Below are 8750 nucleotides of genomic sequence, written 5' to 3' on the forward strand. Positions count from 1 at the left end.
AGTAAACATTCCTCATACATTCTATGTAGGCCTACTACATTCGATTTTTTATATTGATATTTTGCTCAATAGACCATGGAACAGCTCTTTATTTGACCTGTTGAATATTTGATCAAATATGACAGTACCCATATTGTGCCCTACATGTAACATGTATGTTTGATTTGTGATATGTTCAATAGACTGAGGAACACTGTATATTTGACCTGTTGTATATGTGATCATCCATGACTAAAAAAAAGGCTTGCACACTGAAAAATGAACATTGAGGCTCTTTGGATGCATAAATAGTCTTTTCCTTACAAAGGTGCAAAAAGTGACATGGTGAAATAGTACATTTATTTTGATTTTGAATGTAATTATAACAGTACCATTCTTGTGCCTTTGTATATAAACCTTTATACTTAAAACATAATTGCATATACACCCTTATTTTATTTTTTTAAATAAATCTTTATACTTGATGCTTATTTTTGTGTTGCTCTCCTCTCCTCCTGCTCTGGCCATGTTGTTGGTTGACTAGGCTTTTAGTACAGACATTTTACAAAATGACCTAGGACAAATTGCAACAGAAACTCTTTCAACTATTTTTGTTTCATAAATATGTTGGTAATAACATATCAAAAGTCCTAAGAAATCCCAGTGGTGGAACAGATGAAATAGGTGATGTCACGATGTCCCACTTGATGTTAAAAACAGGATTTAAGCATGTTTGCTTGTATAATGTCCACACAAAAGGTTCAATAATGTCCACTATCAAGCAGAAACTGTTGGATGCAGCACAGTGTTTGTAAAATAAATATATATATATCTTAACCCTTCGAGTGCCATTTCTGTATGTTATGCATTGTTATGCACTCTGTTTTCATGTTCATTTCATATACATGTATGTGAAGCTCTTTAAGCTGCATGTTCTGTATAAAAGTGAAATAGTTATTATTATTATTATTATTATTATTAATAATAATAATAAGTGGATACAAAATTGATATCAGAATATAGTTTTTTTTTGCATTACTAAACCATAAAATAGTAGCCTGTAGTTCTTAACAGTAACTCGCAAGTATGCATTTATTGTGGACCACATCCAAGTCGATGTTGGACTTGACAGCCGCATATGACATTGTCTGGCACGATGAACTCCACCTGAAGTTTCGGAGGACAATCCCTGATCGTCATATGGTGAACTTCATTATGGAGATACTCAATCCACAGCTTCACCAGTGATGGCCAGCACAGGTGGTTAAGAAGATTGAGGAATGGTATTCCGTAAGGGTCAGTTCTCTCCTCAATGCTGTTTAACATCTGCAGTTCAGAGTGTTTCCACTGAAAATGAATTGGTTCAGAACCTAAAAGTTGGTTCAGAACTGAAACCAAAAAAATGATCTTGTTTTTTTTTGCCCTGAACTGGCAACCACAGTGGGCGTGACACTGTTCTACAGGTTGGAAGATGCAGATGTGATATAAACAATGGCAAAAGCAAGAGAAAAATCATCATTAACAACAAAGAAAAGAAAAGGGAAACTGTAACTACCATTAACCATTGAATTTCCCACATTAAATGGACCCTTTGACCGGTCATATTCAACACATTGCTGGCCATGCCTGGAATGGAACATGGGGACTCCTGCCTCTAATTCACCGGTTCACGGCCGGTTCCGTGAAAGCACCAAGGTTCCAAGGATCTAGAATGGAACCAGTTCTAGAACCAAACGTTCTTTTGGTGGAAAAGTAGCCTCAGAGTTACAGACCTAAGGGTCCATTTAGTTCCATTTGTACACTCTCAGAGTTACAGACCTGTAAGGGTCCATTTAGTTCCATGTGTACACTCTCAGAGTTACAGACCTGTAAGGGTCCATTTGGTTCCATGTGTACACTCTCAGAGTTACAGACCTGTAAGGGTCCATTTGGTTCCATGTGTACACTCTCAGAGTTACAGACCTGTAACCAAATAGAACCAAATGGACCCTCCAGTCACACGCACGCACACACACACACACACACGCACGCGCACACACACACACACACACACACACACACACACACACACACACACACACACACACACACACACACACACACACACACACACACACACACACACACACACACACGCACACGTAGCCTAAGGGCTGCACTAGTCATTAAAGTGTCATGTGTTTGTTTAGTTGTTTGAAGCAGAGCAGATGTTCTGTCTGAATAAAGTCATGTCAGAACAGGAACACAATATGAAAATAAATCCTTTGTCACTTCATCCATAAATCTATGTGTATTCATATGTATTATTTATCATTCATTTTAATAACTATTCCTTTTATTAACTCTATTCATTATATTAACTCTATTCATTATATTCTGGTTATTATCAGCATGACCATCAGCTATATGGTTGATCTACTGTACAGTATGCTAAGATAAATGTGATATTTGTACCTGTGAGTATAGATTACATTTACATCAATGGTTTAACCAGGTTTTGTCTGTCTGTCTGTCTGTCTGTCTGTCTGTCTGTCTGTCTGTCTGTCTGTCTGTCTGCCTGCCTGCCTGCCTGCCTGCCTGCCTGCCTGCCTGTCTGTCTGTCTGTCTGTCTGTCTGTCTGTCTGTCTGTCTGTCTGTCTGTCTGTCTGCCTGCCTGCCTGCCTGCCTGTCTGTCTGTCTGTCTGTCTGTCTGTCTGTCTGTCTGTCTGTCTGTCTGTCTGCCTGCCTGTCTGCCTGTCTGCCTGCCTGCCTGCCTGCCTGCCTGCCTGCCTGCCTGCCTGCCTGATCATCTTGGTTGCATACCAGTGAGGTGCGCCAAACACTCCATTCCAACATGTCACAGCACGATGAGTTGTGGGCTTGTAGATCTGTATTTCCTCTACCAGCACACAAGTATGTCTGAGTGAGACCTTGACTTGACGTGTCTTTTGTAATTCAATAAGAGATGTTTTTGGAGCTTCAATATTTATAATCTCTGTGTTCATCAATATATGCAGTAAATGATGCTGTTATTATGACTCATATAGGCTATACACACTGTCATTGTTTAGTCATTATAACTCATTATTACGTGATGGGGTCAGTTTAGTAACTGCATGTTTATCACTTATTGTATAAGTTGAGTGCATATGTTTGTTATCATTTATTGTATAAGTTGAGTGCATATGTTTATCATTTATTTTATAAGTTGAGTGCATGTTTGTTATCATTTATTTTATAAGTTGAGTGCATATGTTTGTTATCAATTATGTTATAAGTTGAGTGCATATGTTTGTTATCATTTATTTTATGAGTTGAGTGCTGTTTGAGTTGCAATATGTAGGCTACTCTGTTACTGCCCCAAGAACAGTTCCCATGGGAACAAGGGCGGATCAACTTGGGCAATTAATCGCAATCAGTGGCAGCTGTGTGGGCAGCACAGGTGCCAAGTTTAAGGCCACTCAGGACAGAGTGAGACAGAAACACAATGGAACTCACCAGACAGGACGCTACAGCACCCTACAGACGCTACAGCACGCTACGCCACGAACGCAGGGGAAAGGTGGAATCAGCGACAGACAGCCAAAGGGAAACGACACGTTCCAACGGAGCATCGGTGCAGCCAAGGAGGAAAGGCAGCAGCCGGGTTGGACGGCCGTACATGCAGAGCGGCGGTGCTGTTTATCCACCAGAGACATGGAGTCAAAGAGGGGAAGACAAACCAACTCAGCAGAGGGTTAAGGCCAAGTTCAGACTGGCCCCTCTTCAAAGCTAAGTACCCCTCTTGTGACGCTAGACGCTGTGTGCACTGTGCACCTGTAGTTGTTCTTTTAAATACATTATTTTAGTTATTGTGTTTATTAGTTATTCAGCCCCACACGAAGGCTCCATTTTGGGACATTTAATTCATTTTGTGAACACTAGCCCTGGCCTGGTTTTTTGTATTAATTGGAGCATGTTTTTATATGCTGTTAAACTTAATACTTTGTAGCTCTTTATGTGTGTGCAGTGATTGTAGACAGTAGGCCAGTGGTGGAAAGTAACTAAGTACATTTACTTAAGTACTGTACTGTAAGTACAATTTTGAGGTATTTGTACTTTACTTGAGCATTTTCAATTTCCAATACTTTTACTTCTACCCCACTACATCTCAGAGGAAAATATTGTACTTTTACTTCACTACAATTATTTGATAACTTTAGTTACTTTTCAGTTAAAAAATATGATATTATGAAACATACATTAACCACTTTAACCTTATTTTATACATACAGTAGGCTATTTGAAAATAGCCGATCTACAAGCTCACAACGCGTCGCATCGCGACGCGTTGTGAGCTTGTAGATCTGCTATTTTCAAACATTTTAGTACTTTTACTTTTGGTACTTTAAATACATTTTGATACCAAGACTTTTGTACTTTTACTCAAAGTAACATTTTGAACACAGGCCTTTTACTTGTAACAGAGTGTTTTTATATTGTGGTATTGCTACTTTTACTGAAGTCAAATATCTGAGTACTTTTTCTACCACTGTAGTAGGCCGTTGTGGGACAGTGTAAACTGATGGGAATTATTGTATTGACCCCTAAAGGAGACCCTCCTGGGAGAAGGACAGAAGGCTGATAAGCTATATGGACTATATGGACTGTGCTCTACTTCTTAAACCAGGACCGTACGGACATTGCCTCTAGTAGGACTGTGATTACCTGATAATTCTGATTGAATCATTTTGTACATTTGGCAATAAACCTGTTTTATTGCACCCTTTGCTCCTATAGTTTAACTCTGCTCAACCCTGGTTTATATAAGAACCTGTTTGAAAGTGTTTATTTCAGTTCCTGGGCTCTATTATCCTCCAGGTGGCGTAGTCGGCTCTAAAATAATATCTTTGTTATTTCCACCTCGCCACAATTACTCATTAATACAAATGGAACCAATAGATCTGTTAGGGTTCATTTGGTTAGTTGTCCCTTCTTAGAGTTACAGACCTGTAAGGGTCCATTTGGTTCCATGTGTACACTGTGAGTTACAGACCTGTAAGGGTCCATTTGGTTCCATTGTACACTCTCAGAGTTACAGACCTGTAAGGGTCCATTTGGTTCCATTAGTACACTCTGAGTTACAGACCTGTAAGGGTCCATTTGGTTCCATTAGTACACTCTCAGAGTTACAGACCTGTAAGGGTCCATTTGGTTCCCTGTGTACACTATCAGAGTTACAGACCCGTAAGGGTCCATTTGGTTCCATTTGTACTCTCAGAGTTACAGACCTATAAGGGTCCATTTGGTTCCATGTGTACACTCTCAGAGTTACAGACCCGTTGTGAGCTTGTAGATCTGCTATTTTCAAAAGATTATTATACATTTGAACTTGTGAAATGGGACATTCTGCATAATGAGCTCTTCTAGTACCTTAATACCATTACTTTTGTACTTTTACTCAAGTAAATTTAGAATTACGGAGTTTCACTTGTGACTGAGTACTTCTACATTGCAGTATTGACACTTTTACTTAAGTAAAAAAAAAAAACTTTTTCCACCACTGTTTGTAACAGACCCGGGGGGGGGGGGGGGGGTTCCATGTTCACAAATGTTTCCCTGAAACTTTTATTTTGAAGGGCTTCCTGCCCAAAGTCAGGTCTCTGAAACTCATTCCGAATGAACTCATTCCGAATAGAGGAATCTGTTCCACTCACCTGTTTACATGGGACCTGAATAAAAGTATTCCTCGTTTACATGACTCAAAGCATTCATTCGGAATATAACTTTTGACATGCGCAAAGTGGTGGACATGGACCAGTTCAGGGGCCGCCCGGCTCCACTACCTGGGACGGAGCTTCCCCTGGTGGGCATGGGGCAATAACCCCCTTGTGCCTCCGCGGCGGTCGTAGGCAGGCCGGGAAGCAACTCCTGGCCAGGCAGCGTTGTAATGTGGTGCAAGCCTGCATTCCTTTGTTATTGCCATTTTAATGCGAAAGTAGCAGATCTACAAGTTCAGACCAGTTTCTTTTTTGTATTGGTACCAGACAGGTACGATGACGTCATCGCGCATTCGCACATGGTCATTATAATAATAAATAATAATACATAAACACCAGACCGCTCATTATTATAATAATACATGCAGAGAGAGAGAGAGCAAGGCACGCTCATTTATGGCAAAAGTACAAAAGTATTGGCATCAAAATATACTTAAAGTAGAAAGTATAGGCTACTCATTATGCCGAATGTCACGTTTTTCTTGTATTATTCTGAAAAGGCTTTGAAACATGCTGTTACTCATTCACTGTGACGAAACCCCTCTTTCTGCGCCGAGTAGCGCACACGGGTTGAATGCGGGGGGTCTGTCGTCCTAAAACACAATAGCCCCGGGTCAAAATCCAGCGACCATGGAGCGGCCGCGGATGGCCCGCTCAAAAGGTGCGTGGGGCGGGGTGTTTTGGGACGACCGTTCCGGCTGCCCATGGAATGAATTGATGAAATAAAACTCAGCTGTTTGGCTGTAGCTGCGCCCTAATAATGTTGTTTTCGTTTATTTTTGTTCACGTATGCTATTAAAATATTGCAGTATTGGGCCTTAACATGTGATTAAAAAGGAATATGTATTTGGCCCCTCATATATAAAATAAATGTAAAATCTGATTTAAAATTGAAACTTGCAGCTAGCTGATCAATGCGTTTCTGCGTTTACGTGTGGACAGGGATTTTTTTTAAATCTTTGTCATGTGGCCAGGGAATCAGGGATTCTTTTTAAAAACTAAAATATCCGTTTAGAAAAAGATCCATATAAATGTAGCCTATAGGCCAGAAATCCTTGGAGCGTCCGTTCTCCTGGACAAGTCTGGGTTAAGCCAACCATTACAGGCTTATTAAATGACGCTATATAGAATAGAATCATTAATTTTATCCCGCACGAGCAAGCGCTTCTCAGCACCAGCCGTGGCCAAATTAGAGATTAGAGGTCATTTTTGGACAATTTTGACAGCACTACTAAGCACGGACATGCGAAAAGTAATGCATGTATTCCAAACAGACAGGAGCGTTCGGAATAAAGTGTTTATATGGTCAATTCCGATTGGTATATACCGATTCAAACGGTATATACCACCCCTCCTAACCCGAATGAAAATGCATTCGGGTCAGACTGGAATGGAATATTCTATTCCAATTGAGGTGTTTACATGAGGATTTATATTCTGAATGAATTCATCCATCCATTCATTCATTCCGAATAAAACTGTCCATGTAACTGCAGCCAATGTTTGTATGATATGGACAATATGGCACGGACTGTCATGGAAAGGAAAGGACGGACGGCCAAATAAACAAAAAAACAAATAAACAAAGCACATGCCACTTTAGCACCCAGCTGGAAGAGGGACAAGGTAATTACTTGAGTATACACTCAACTACTGCCAGCCAGCCACCCTGTCATTGGCAAACAGTTTACAATTAATATATGATCATGATCATCAAATCAGTAGAAAGTGTTTTAATAGTTTGATAAAGAGTTTAAACATTATTCATCATCATCATTCTCCTGAATAACATCTGTCAGAATAATAATAAATACAAATAAATATTGATTATTATTTTTTATCTTAATTATGACTCTTAGTTATCGTGTATTTTATGTTGTAAAAAACAATTATGTTGTAAAAAACTTAATGCATTCAGCATTAAGTTTTATAAATGACACACACACACACACACACACACACACACACACACACACACACACACACACACACACACACACACACACACTCCATTTACTCTGGATTGACTTGTGTATGGTTCAGGTACATAAATATGATCCAACACTGACCTCTAGTGGTAGAAAGTAAACAATACAGAAACATGACTTTAGTTTAGTGGTAGACAGTGGTGGAAAAGTACTATTTTTGTTTTTACTTAAGTAAAAGTATCAATCCTACAATGTAGAAATGTGTAAAATGTATTTAAAAATATTTTGAAAATAGCAGATCTACAAGCTTGTACAGTAGATCTGCTATTTTCAAATAAACAAAGTTTAAATAAGGCTGAAGTGGTAAATGTATGTTTTGTAATAATAATCAAAATCTGTAAAAGTAACTAAAGTGTTCAAATAATTGTACTGGAGTAAAAGTACAACATTTGTCATTGAGCTGCAGTAGTAAAAGTATAGACAATTGGAAATGCTCCAGTACTCAAGTCAAAGTACCGAACAATTGTACTTAAGCACAGTACTTGAGTAAATGTACTTAGTTACTTTCCACCACTGTGTGGTAGAACGTTAGTGAATGTGATGAATGAGTGTGTTGTTCACACAGAACACTTCAAACACTTCTCCTTCCGGTCGCGGACCGGATACGGAAACGGTCGTGTCCAACGTGATGTATTGTATGTGTGGATGTAGTTTAGGAGGAGGCGGGATCTAAAGCGGATGTTGTGATTTAAAATGAGAGAGAGAGAGAGAGAGAGAGAGAGAGAGAGAGAGAGAGAGAGAGAGAGAGAGAGAGAGAGAGAGAGAGAGAGAGAGAGAGAGAGAGAGAGAGAGAGAGAGAGAGAGAGACTCTGTTACAAGTACAAGTCTGGGTTTAAAAATGTACTTGAGTAAAAGTAATTGGTATAAAAATGTACCTAAAGTACCAGAACTATAAAGTACTCATTATGCAGAATGTCCCATTTCACAAGTTTTCAGATGTATAAAAAAATAATTTGAAAATAGCAGATCTACAAGCTCACAATGCGTCGCGGTGAGCTTGTAGATCTGCTATTTTCAAATGGCCGAAATGTATATACAAGGCTGA

Source organism: Gymnoscopelus braueri, assembly GCF_963280865.1.
Source record: "Gymnoscopelus braueri genome assembly, chromosome: 15".
Lineage (NCBI taxonomy): Eukaryota > Metazoa > Chordata > Actinopteri > Myctophiformes > Myctophidae > Gymnoscopelus > Gymnoscopelus braueri.